General features: G+C 52.7%; 1 protein-coding gene across 7 annotated transcripts in view; it reads left to right on the top strand.

The window, feature by feature from the left end:
- The window catches only part of RALYL (RALY RNA binding protein like), a 1,712,955-nt gene that overhangs the window by 1,651,953 nt on the left and 48,037 nt on the right, over nucleotides 1-12,965 (top strand). The gene's annotated exons all lie outside the window — the stretch shown is intronic.

The raw sequence follows: 12,965 nt of genomic DNA, 5'->3' as shown, positions 1-12,965 counted from the left end.
AATAAATAACCCATGCAGTTCGACCACGCACTTTACCGCTTTAAGCATTGTGCCGAAAAATAAAAATAAAGCCAATATTTGATACTGGCTTCGTGGCCCCAACTCAGTGCTATGCACAAGAGTGCACCCAAAGCATGAGGTGTTGGATCGCGCAATAACTACACTCCACGCTGTTACTTGAAGCGTAAAAGGCCATTTTATTAGGACAAGGTTGCAACCATATAAACTTTATTAAACAGTACATAACTGCAATAAATATACTTTCCCATCCCGTACTGACTCATTCTCCATTAATCCTTCTCCAAACCATCTCACCAGTTTGACTCTTCCCCAATCACTCGGTGACCTCCTTCCTCTCCCCATTCTTACCTTCACTTGCCCTCCAAGCATCCTCTGTTGAATCTCCTTCATTGCTTCCGCGCCCCGCTATCAGTCACCCGTGTACTGTTCTCCCCCCCCGAGGGATGGATCCGCCCGTATGTGACTCACCACCCCTCCAAAGTACCGCAACGTCGCTACCCTGCAACCTGCCCTAAACTGGCACGCTAAGACTGGCCCAGTCTCATGCCCTCCCTAAACTTGTAGGGTGGGTGGGCGGACAAACTTTTTATTCTAACCCTCCCGGTGGTGCTAAGGTGTCAGGAAGAGGCCGGATCCTCCTGTCCTGACACCTTATATGCGTACCTAACTCCCGCCCCTTCCCAAACTCTATAACCCTCCCCCACCTTGTCCTTCCGGCCTTGCGTGAATAGCCCCGGGGGAAGACTGGTCTGCGACCTTCACTTCCCCCGGGGGCCGTCATCGCGCAATAACTACACTCCACGCTGTTACTTGAAGCGTAAAAGGCCATTTTATTAGGACAAGGTTGCAACCATATAAACTTTATTAAACAGTACATAACTGCAATAAATATACTTTCCCATCCCGTACTGACTCATTCTCCATTCATCCTTCTCCAAACCATCTCACCAGTTTGACTCTTCCCCAATCACTCGGTGACCTCCTTCCTCTCCCCATTCTCACCTTCACTTGCCCTCCAAGCATCCTCTGTTGAATCTCCTTCATTGCTTCCGCGCCCCGCTATCAGTCACCCGTGTACCGTTCTCCCCCCCGAGGGATGGATCCGCCCGTATGTGACTCACCACCCCTCCAAAGTACCGCAACGTCGCTACCCTGCAACCTGCCCTAAACTGGCACGCTAAGACCGGCCCAGTCTCATGCCCTCCCTAAACTTGTAGGGTGGGTGGGCGGACAAACTTTTTATTCTAACCCTCCCGGTGGTGCTAAGGTGTCAGGAAGAGGCCGGATCCTCCTGTCCTGACACCTTATATGCGTACCTAACTCCCGCCCCTTCCCAAACTCTAAATCCCTCCCCCACCTTGTCCTTCCGGCCTTGCGTGAATAGCCCCGGGGGAAGACTGGTCTGCGACCTTCACTTCCCCCGGGGGCCGTCATCGCGCAATAACTACACTCCATGCTGTTACTTGAAGCGTAAAAGGCCATTTTATTAGGACAAGGTTGCAACCATATAAACTTTATTAAACAGTACATAACTGCAATAAATATACTTTCCCATCCCGTACTGACTCATTCTCCATTCATCCTTCTCCAAACCATCTCACCAGTTTGACTCTTCCCCAATCACTCGGTGACCTCCTTCCTCTCCCCATTCTCACCTTCACTTGCCCTTCAAGCATCCTCTGTTGAATCTCCTTCATTGCTTCCGCGCCCCGCTATCAGTCACCCGTGTACCGTTCTCCCCCCCGAGGGATGGATCCGCCCGTATGTGACTCACCACCCCTCCAAAGTACCGCCAACCAGGGAACCCCCGTAGGGCGGTTCCCTGCCCCCCCCCCCCCCCCTCAGGTCCCGGGCACCTTTTTTCTCCATCAGCCGACCTAGCGGCACCCGGTGGACGACCAATCCACCACCTAAAATTGTGTCCCATATAAGACTACTATCATTGGGACAGACGTTGTCGCGAAAGGTGCCAAACCTACGCAATACCACTTTGCTCCTCCAGTTCCAGCGCATCTAGAGTCTCACCTGCGCTTCCCGGTGGACGACCATCCGCCACTGCAACGTACGTCCCGTGGAATGGTTACCATGGAGCCAATCCTTGTCCATACAAGGTTCCCCCCCATCGCAGTGACCGACCAGCCACCACTGGGCCCGCGACATGCGCAAACCAGATAAACCCCTTCGGTCCAATCTTTGTCCAGGAAAAATTGCTACCACTGAGGTGAACGGCCATCCACCGCCTGTACCCGCATCTTGTGTAACAAGCAGCCTGGTCAGACCAATCCTTGTTCATGAACCAAGTGGGCCCCCCCATCGCGGTGAACGACCATCCACCACCTGGGCCCGCATTATGCGCAAACCAGGTAACCAGCTCAAGCCAATCCTTATTCAAGAAAATTGTCACCACTGCGGTGAACGACCATCCACCGCCTGTACCCGCATCTCGTGTAACAAGCAACCTGGTCAGAACAATCCTTGTACCAAGTGGGTGCTCCCCCACGCGGTGAACGACCATCCACCACCCAACTGCGGCCCGTGTAATAAAGAACAACCGGGCCAATCTGTGACCATAATACTTGTCTCCCGTGAAACAAACCGTCTGAGTCCCTTCGAGAAAATCTCCTCACCAGTGAGCCTTAACCTGCCCATCCCTTTCGATAGCATCCCGTTCCCCACATCCGCAAGGCACCCTCAAGCACCTCCCAAAAGTAGCCCACCTTCCATGTCAGTGGACCATATCCCCTTCCATGTCCCAATAGTGCAAAGCCAAACCAGCCATATACCAGAATACTCCCCTTCGAGAAAATCTCCTCACCAGTGTGCCATAACCTGCCCATCCTTTTCGATAGCATCCCGTTTCCCACATCCGCAAGGCACCCTCGTGCACATCCCAAAAGTGACCCACCTTCCATGTCAGTGAACCATGTCCCCTTCCACGTCCCAATAGTGCAAAGCCAAACCAGCCATATCCCAGAATACTCCGTTCCCCCACAGGTATCCCCCATCCACGTGTTCCCTGTGGCACCCTGGCAGCCGTACCAGTCACAACTTCCCCCCACTGTCATTCACTTTGCCCCCATCGTCACACACCCCGACGACTGTGCACCCCGCCTGGTGACGACTGTACGCCTGCAAGTACGCCTCCTGCGCCGTCCAGTGCCTAGGAGAATGGCCACCCAACCATGCGACCGCACTGGTGTCCGATCTACTCCCATTGCCTGTAGCAGAAAAAGAAGGATTAGTCTTGCAAACATGTCCACGCCATATCAGTCCTTATATGCCACCCCATTCGCTATGACCCTACAACACTGCACCTGCCCCCTGCATCCCAACTAACGCAAACACCCCCAACTTCCCCCTTCGTCCCAGGCCCCACTGCCTGCCTCACAGGTACCTGTTGCGTAGACCCACGTAGCCGGGACTAATCACCAACCTCCCCTGCCAGATCCCAGGCCCCTTGTCAATCAGTCTCCTGGTCCCCCCCACCCGGCCCAGTCCTAGTCTCCCCCGACTCCCACCACCAACTGCCCCACGACAAGCCGGGAAACCGAACGAGATCGCCTACTCCCTTCCCCTCCAACCGAAAATGCAAATGCAAAAACAACCCATGCCTAATCTCCTTCGGTAACGTTCCCCAGGCTGCGAAACACTCCCCAAGGACCTCAGATACCACCACTCCGACGCCCGCTTACGCAAGGACCCGAAATCTCGCACCTCACCACTACACTACCGACCCAGGCAACCAACCGAGGCGTCCCCCACCCAATGGACTCCCTGCACACTTCAGCCCACAGGATGAGGGTAATCGGACAGTCAACCCCCGCGCATACTGGTCCACTGCACTGCATACCTCGGACTGAAATCCGCCCATATATCGTCCTGCATCCTCCCGTCTTGGGCGGGGAACTACGTGTTACCGTTCTGGAGTCCAACGACTAAGTCTCCCATACCCTCAGGACTCACTAGTGCTCCATAGAATCCCAGAGGAAAACCCCACCACTGTGGCACCCCAAAAACCCTCACCCCGGATCACATAACACAATGCCCAACAGCGTCCACGACCGCCAAGAGCCCCATACCTACCCAGCCCCCCCAGGCACGTCCCCCACCCCCTGTTCGCTGCGCCTGACCACGTGCACCCATGAGGGCTGATCCCCCGGACCACCAACTTCACCGATGCCTGAAACCCCCATAGTCCGCCATCCCTCGTCAGAAGCCACCTGTTGCAAAGCGCCTGCCTCTTTCACCCGATGCGATCCCGGCGCCCACCCAACCCATGCCTGAGAACCCCGTTTTTACCGCAGCATCAGCTGCCGACATGAAAAAGACGCTCGACAGAACCCCCTGGCCTCCCTGAACCGTGCACGGACCCCCTGCCCACACCAAACCCACTGTAACTGACGAAGACCTACACCTGTCGAAGCAGAAACTGATACAATCGACACCAGGAATTGCACACTCAAACCTGGCGAATAGGAGTCGAAAGTCCTACACCAGTCGGCCCCAGTGACACCCCCACGCTCTCCTTGAGATCCCCAGAAGGGGCCCCGCGTACCCCCTATTAAAGGGTGTGCCTCTTAAGTCCCCAACCACAAGTTACCCAATCCGAACGGAACCCGCTGATGACACACGGAGACCTTCGCTCTGCACAGACGCTAGCCAACAAATAAATGCCCCTTCCGGTGTAGATGAGTCAGGGCGAATCTTAGCCCCCTTCTTCCCCATGCTCTGTCACGCCAACCAACCCCCAGCCTGCCTGCAGCGCAGCTGCCATCATAGCAAAACCACAGGGCAACCGCCCCGATGACGTACTATTGTCTCTATGCGTAGTGGAAGAAAAGGAGACATTGCAAGCCCAGAAATCGAACACCTAACCATGAGAGCAAGAGTATGAGACCTTACCAGTAGACCCCAGTGACTCCCCCATAAGATGTGTGCCCAGTACAGATCAGCATCCTCCTCCATAAACAAGCAACCCCGGCCCCCCCATCCCCCCCCAGACCCCCTTTCAGCCTGGCCGGCCCCAAACTGTGATCCCCCGGGTTGACCCTCATTGTGTGCGGTATCACCCCGTCCATCCGGAACCAACCCCTCTCAGAATCTTATACATGGAGACATCAGGAATGGAACCCTTAACCTTGATTGTAAGAGTCAGAGACCGCCACCATTAGGCCACAGTGACTCCACGAAAATGCTAGGCTCTCCAGTACTCCAGCAGGATGCCGCCGCTGCCCCCGCCACCGTGCCCAGCACTCCCAATCCCCACACACCCCAGCCGACCAGCTGAAGTCCCCTCTCACTGCATTTCATTACCTGAGAATCCGTCCAGGACCTCCACCGCCCATCCGGCGCTGCTGCGCCCAGTCGCTTCCCGTCCACAGGGCCGTCCCAGGCCATACTTCCCTCCTGCAAAAGTAAAACAGGCTGATTACCGCAACCCCCCCCTCACCCCCATAAAAACCCCATACAGACACAACAAACTCCTTTCGTCCCCGGTCAACACCCCCGTCCCGTCACCACGTCACACTCCCAACACTTCCCTTCGCACCACACCAACTGACCCCATCCCTGAAAAACCCCACTCAGCCACAGCCATCATCACATGACCTCTATCCTCCAAGCTCCCATCCCTTCACACCACGACATACTTCCAATCCTGAGCCTCCCACCAAACAATCATTCCACAGAGTGTAACATTGCATGGCAGAGTGTAACATTGCATGGCAGAGTGTAACATTGCATGGCAGAGTGTAACATTGCATGGCAGAGTGTAACATCGCATGGCAGAGCGGAACATCGCAGAGTGCGCTGCGCGATCCCTCTTTGGAGGGGCAGGCCACCGCGGACCCCCCACTGCTTCAGGCCAGCGCCCCCAGGGCCGTCGTGCGCCCCACTGGCGATGCCCCCTTACTGCTGGCATCAATCGGTCCAGGTCCCCCCCCCCCCCGCCAGGCTGCTCCAACCTGGAGGGTCCCCAGCACCACCGGGCCTCCTGCCGGGCTGGCAGTCCCTCACCCCTACCATGGGAAAAACCGTGAACCCCGTCAAACCTGTCCTCCAACCCGAGCCTGCCGCAAGCCCTGTCCCCCCCCCCCCGCGCCGCAGGAAAACCCAGCCCATACCTCACCCCGCCCGCTGAACAGGGGGCCCCCCAGCCACTGAAAAGAACCCTGACGCCCCAGCCCTGCCTCGCCAAAAGGCAGAGTCACCCGCATGGCGTCCAACTGCAGGGGCACCACGCTACCAGGGCCCGCAGGCCCCACCCCCTACGCACCCAATCCCACGGACCTCTCGGGGAAAAAGCATACAACGCCTACCGCTGCCCGCTCCCCCCCCGCGCAACGCCACTCCCCTGCCCGCATGGCCGGCCACATGGCAGCAGGACCCAGGCCGGCCTACAACACCCGCCACAGCGTAGGGTCTAGAACCATGTCCCGCAAACAGGCCAGCCGGGGGGAGGTTCCGGCCGCCTCCCCCGTGAAATTGCCACCACCGCTAGCTGCCACGATGTCTCCCGCCCCAGAGTGGGCCGTGTAACGACCGGACGATACCACAGCATGTTACCACCGCGGCTAACACTCCCCACTTTACCCCAGGCGCCAGTGCAGCCGGTGGCGGGCAGAAACGCGCACGGTCCCCCGGAGTCCGGCACCCTGCCCGGGCGACTCCGCCCCCCCTCCCCATCAGGCACCGAGGACATCCCGCGCCGGGCCCAACCACCTACAACGGCCGACTGACGACCACCACCTCAACACACAATAACGGCTCGCAAAGGGGGGACGGCTCGCAAAGGGGGACCAACGACTCGTCACAGCCCCCCCCCCCCCAGACTCCAGACACAAAGGCCTCAAAAACGCCCGTACGCCCAATGGACGGTCCCAGACCCCCGGATCCCGAGGACAATAACGGCCACAATGCCCGGCCCAGCCCGATCCCCGAGCGTCGCAGTGAGCCCCAGTGAAACCCCTAGAAGCCGGCCCCCGAAGTGCGCCGAGCGAAACCCCCCCCCCCCCCAACAGCCCCCACCAACCTGCACAAACTTTTTATTCTAACCCTCCCGGTGGTGCTAAGGTGTCAGGAAGAGGCCGGATCCTCCTCTCCTGACACCTTATATGCGTACCTAACTCCCGCCCCTTCCCAAACTCTAAATCCCTCCCCCACCTTGTCCTTCCGGCCTTGCGCGAATAGCCCCGGGGGAAGACTGGTCTGCGACCTTCACTTCCCCCGGGGGCCGTCAATCTCCCTCAGGTAACTCAGTCTATATTATGCTTATGAAGTCCCCCGATTTTCGCAAAGGGCATCATTTACAACGAAGGCCTTTAATCTCTGCGGCGGTGACCTGCACTGGTGTATTTACAAAGCAGCGGCCGTCCTGCATGTTCTGGACCCATGTATTCGCGTCACGTGACCCCCCCTCCAAGATGGGCTAGGGGATCCTTCCATCTTTTAAGACCGCCCATCCGGCTACAGGATGAACTGGTGCAAAGGGCTCCTCTAAGAATTTACAACCGAAAAACAGTCATTTGCTTTTGTAACAGGGCCGGGAACTTACCCTCATTTTGACGTACAAATAAAGCATTGGCAAAGGCAGGAGGTCTAGGGTTAAAACGTAGCTGAAGCACATTAAAGCCAGAGAAGAAAAGAAAGCTGCACTGCACTGAAGCAAGCATTCATTTCCTCCCATACAGCTCTGGTTTTGTTTCTTTAAAAAGTCACGTGACTAGTGAGCATTCATTTTAGCCCTTCCTTAGCTTCTATGATGTAGAAAGAATGGAAAGAAGATAATTTGCCACCCGACCCTCTACTGACAAAGAGGACAGTATTGAACGGAAGGGGGGGCTCCAGCTTAGCCTCTCTTTTATTTCTTAGAAACAAACTAAATAGCCTTCCCATTGGCAGTTGTTAGAAACTGCCAGGAGGGAGCTGCAAGTGAAGGGAACAAGGAGCTCACGGAGGAGGCAAGGATTGCAGGGGGGTGGCATGAAGGAGGACCGAGGAGCGCACATTGGAAGGCGCGGAGAGGGAGGGAGATGCATAGGGTAGTGGGCAATGGGAGCAAGAAATGCAGAGAGGGAGGACCTGAGGCCGTATTATACAGGTGCGCCAGGCGTTTGCGCCTTCTTTGCGTGCCTCGGTGCACTTTATTACAGAAGGGGCCGCAGACGCTTGTACGGCCGCTTCTGTAATACCATTCGCGCTGGCACACTTAAAGTGCCAGTGCTATCATCAGAAGGTGTTCCCTCATTTGCATGGGGGCATGCCCCTTTTAAATGAGGGAATCCCTTTTCCTCTGCGCCTGCGCTGTAATACAGACGTGGGCGCAGAGGCAAAGAAGCTCTCAGGAGGCACACTGACAGTGCACCACCTGATTGAAGACCTCTGGTGGGGGGAAAGGGGTTCCCATGGATTCCCAGACATCCCCTTGCAGGCCGGTGCAGTTACTGGCCGGTGCCAGGGGGATGTCTAATCCCCTAAAAGTGCAGGCAGGTTGCCGCATGCACTGTTAAAACTCAGAGCAGCTTTAAAATGCAGCCTCTCTGTTTTTGCACGTATGCAGGAGTTCGCGGCTGCCCTGGAGGCAGCACATTCACCATAATGCGGTGCATTTTCCTGGATTGTGTGGGCACTCCTTTTGAAAAGTGCACCCAGCTCAATCCTGGAAAATATGCTGAATCCATAGTGGGGCCCCAGGTAGGATAAATGAGAGGGTGGGAAGAGTGAGAAAGAGAAGCAAGCAGATGTAGGAAAGAGGGGTGGGAGAGAACCGAGAAGGAGCACAGTAAGACATAGGAGGGAGGAACACTGTCATTGAGTAGCCTTTCATGTATTGCTATGTAAGCGCATGAGTAGATGCAGAAAGCTCTCAACATGATGGCTGAAAAAGGCTGGTTGACTAAAGCCTATCTGTATTGTAAGCAATGGGTTTGTTTGACTGTGCTGGCAAAACCCAGACCCAAAAAGACACTCTCCTTTTAAATATGAGGAGAGACCAGAGGCACATGACTGTGAACCAAGGTTTGCTCTTTGTTGGGACGGAAAAGTCCTCTAATTGGTAATGGACGTGCACCCTTGCCCAGGGTGGCCAACTGTACTGCTGTCTGTATCCCTAATGCTGATTTTTGTTATCATAGGCAAACACGGAGCACACGTGTGCACCATGACATAGCCCTGTCTTAGATAGCTGTCTTGGAATGGAATGTGCGCCCAAAGTACTTCCCTCATAGTGGTGAAAGGCTACTGCCTTCACCGGGAGTTAAGCAGCACAAGCACAATGGTGGCATCATATCGTGTAGTGATCAGCAGGAGTGACTAGGTGCTTTTTAACTTGTGTCACTAGAGTGAGGCCTAAAGGCTCACTCATTTTTAAAGTTCAGCTGCTATGTGCTTAACTCACCCTAGGCCTATATCAGTTTGTTGTGAAGTGCTGCACAGCGCAGGAGTGGTTGTGTGTGTGTGCCCTGGAAGGGTACAATACAGGAAGAATGCTATACTGCACAGTGCATGCATTCTTATAAGTGTGCCTATGAATGGGACAGCACTGAAGGATGTAGTGCTATGCAGTGCGTGCAGGATAAATGCATATGCTTGGTGTATGTGTACCTGAGAGTGGTACAATACATGAAGGGTGCAGTGCATGCATGTTAAATGCATATGCTGTATGTATGTGTGCGTATGAGGTGTACAGTACTGTGCATTGTGTGTAGGCCATTTACAACCACTGGGTGTATGTGTGCCTGTGGATGGTACAATACACAGAGGACTCTGGGTTCCTTAGTGAAAGACCCAGGCCTGCATGGTGGAAAATAAAGTGGAGGTAAAGAAATCCCACTAAACACATTTGTCTATTACCGCATTCCTGTAAGCTGGGTGGGACAGAGAATGGAGAGGAGAGGCCAGGGTTCCCCTGTAACTTCAAAGGGCGCTCTTTGATTCAGTGAGAGGTCACAAGGAAGGAGCCTGGGCTCATCTAAGGAAGGAGATGGGGCTGATAAGGGAGTCATAGTGTAGCTTCAGACCCCAAAAAGTTTAATCTGCCAAGCAGGCAGAGTGGCTGTATGGGAGGAGAAGCTCTGCAAGACCTTTGCCTGTGATCAGGACTGGGAGCGAAGGCCTACTACTCTCTCTTCTGGGTGAGTAGACATAACCCAGTGAATCCAAGACTACCTGACCTGGAACCTGGGGCACCAGCACCTGTCTGCTTGCCAAGACCAGTGTGCCCTGTGAGGAAGAGGAGAGCATTGAAGGGAGCAAGGGCCAGTCAGGAGCCCCGTCGAGTGGACTCCCTGTGCACGGTGTCAGGAAACGGCTGCTGCACCAATAAGGTCACAGCCTATGTGCAGGGCACATTCGGCAGCCCCCATATACCAGGAGGGGACACCGTGAAAAAGACTGATGGGCGGTAAAGGCTGTAGCCTTGTGTGGTAGTGGGCTGTGACCTTGTATGCCAGGAACGGCCGCCATGATGGATTTCACCATGCCGATCAGGCAGGATCCTGTGAGCTGAGAGATACGGTGACCCCATATGCCAGAGGGATTCAGCGGGAGCATCTAGCACTGTGACCGTGATCTGCCATTTCCTGCCAGAGAATGTGCAGAGAGTGGTCCCAGAGACCACTGCCTGCCCTTAAAAAATGAAACTGAAAAGTTTAATTTTTCTTTTTTAAATGCATCCCGTTTTCCTTTGAGGAAAACGGGCTGCATTAAAAAAATATGCTTTATTGAAAGAGCAGTCAAAAATCAAAAAGAGGGAGAAAGAAGAGGCTTAGGTCCACTCAGCTTCCTTGTCTCAATTATAGCAAAAATCAATAAGAGAGTGAATCACTGGTCCACTGGATTTTTGTTATTGAAAAAGCAGTCATAGACATGGTGGGGTGGTCTGCTGACCCCAGCAGTCCACCATCCCTGTGAATGCTAGCCATTCCCAATGGGGTCGCAAATTGCGCTTGCCTCATGAATATTGATGAGGCATGCAATTTGCGACCCCATTGGGAATCTTAAACAGTGTCTGAGACACTGTTGTACATTCAGTTTAGTGAGTCGCAAAGTGCGAGTTGCAATTCTGCGCAATTTGCGACTCGCTAAACTGAATGGACGTACATCTGGCCCTTAGTAAATTAGGGAAACATTCAAACATTCATTCCGATATTTTATATTAAAGAGCCAAATCATGTAAACAGTTTGGAACCAGCAGTCTTTGAATTTGTTGGCAATATTAGCTAGATCACTTAAGCAAATGTCTTTTAGAAGTATTTTAATTAATCAGCACTAATAGCTGTTGGCTGTACTCGAATCCGTTGGTGGAAGATTGAGCAGGGATTGATTCTAACACCACATTGCACCATCTAATGTGCTTTTCACTGCTGCCAGCAGAATACAGAATGAGACACTTATAAATACTGACACCCACGCACATGGTATTTACCAGGTGTATAATTGGCACCCAGGAGGCAGCCCTCTCAAAATGAGCTGTTAAATCGTTTCTGTAATGTACATCTCTGCAGAACCTTTCTGAGTGTTAAACAATGCTATGTGTGACAACCATTGTCACAAAAATCACGATTTTTACAGATACCAGTAAACTACAGATTAATTGCATCATCAGATGCAGAAAGCAAACTTTTTGCGACTGCTATACCACTTGAATTGGAAACTTAGATTCAAGAAGAATACTTATTAACTCTCACACAAACTGCCTTTTGCAAATGTGAATACACAATCGATAATCCTATGTCTCATTTGTTAATGGGCAAATTCACCCTATCAACAAACAAGTAAAACCTTTATTGCTGTTTTGTTCAGTTTAGTGCAGCTTGTGACAGGGTAACACTGTGTTCAAAATTGGAGTTATGGTAGGTAACCCATTTCTGCTAAATTTGATTATTGCACTCTATTGCACATGGGTCAAAGTTCAGACAAAAGCTGGAGTCATTTTACTTATACTATTCATGTGAAAAGTGGCTGAAAGCAAAGATGGGTACTTGCCCCTTTGGAGAAAGTGGAATATTAGTTGGGGTGGATGGTAGTTCACCACAAGTAGTAATGACACTATTTGTGTTAGTTTACACCTGAGCTTCATCCCTGGTAGCCATTGCGCAGATAGGCTTAATGTAAAATAATGTGTAAAGCATTTAAAAGTCCCAAAATGATTAAAAAGTCAACAATAAAACACTATAAAATACCACTCCAATTAAGAAAATTGAGAATATTTTAATGAACATAATGACCCCAAAACAACAAAAATCCATTAAGGGGAAACAGAGATAGGCATTTTTTAAGTTTTAAACAAAAATAGTGGCAAAAAGTGCAAAGCATTACCCGCAGGCATCTGGTTGAGCTAGACTGGAACAAATGTTTGATGCTGACCGCGATATAACACAAGTCTTATATAAGGCCCAGACAGGTCTTTGGGCGTAGACATTTTTCTGGAGGAAAGACGGTCATCAACGAGCAAGCTGTAGCTGAAGTGAGGCTCGATGATGGCAGGTTGCTGAAGCATGTGGTCCCAGTACAATCATTGATGAAGGCAGGAATGCTCCAAGTGGACGAAATCCAAAGCCCAGGCCCAGGAAGGCCTCAACATCAATTGGATGCTGCTCGGTGTAAGTGGAGGTGAAGGTCTCTTCGTTTGAACTTAGAAACGTTTTGGGAAGTAAGATTTTCTTCAGCAGGGCAAACCAGTGACCGGTGATACGATATCAACAGCTAAAGCTTAGATGGTAACCCAGGTGTCTTTTTTGGTTATTGAGGCAGAAAGTTTGCAAAATGTTTTCTACAGTTTGAGCAAGTGAAGTATACTCTTAACACCAGTCCAAGACATCCAGGCCCTCTGGAACAGCATTTGGGCGGGTCAGGACTCACCCCAGCAGAATCCATCAGGAAGGTCCAGTTGAAACTAGGCAGCTGGGCTCTCTCAGGAAAGTGTTCCTCTTGCAGCTTTTGTGTCC

Source organism: Triturus cristatus, chromosome 5_1 (genome assembly GCF_964204655.1).
Source record: "Triturus cristatus chromosome 5_1, aTriCri1.1, whole genome shotgun sequence".
NCBI lineage: Eukaryota > Metazoa > Chordata > Amphibia > Caudata > Salamandridae > Triturus > Triturus cristatus.
This window is presented reverse-complemented; position numbering and strand designations above follow the sequence as displayed.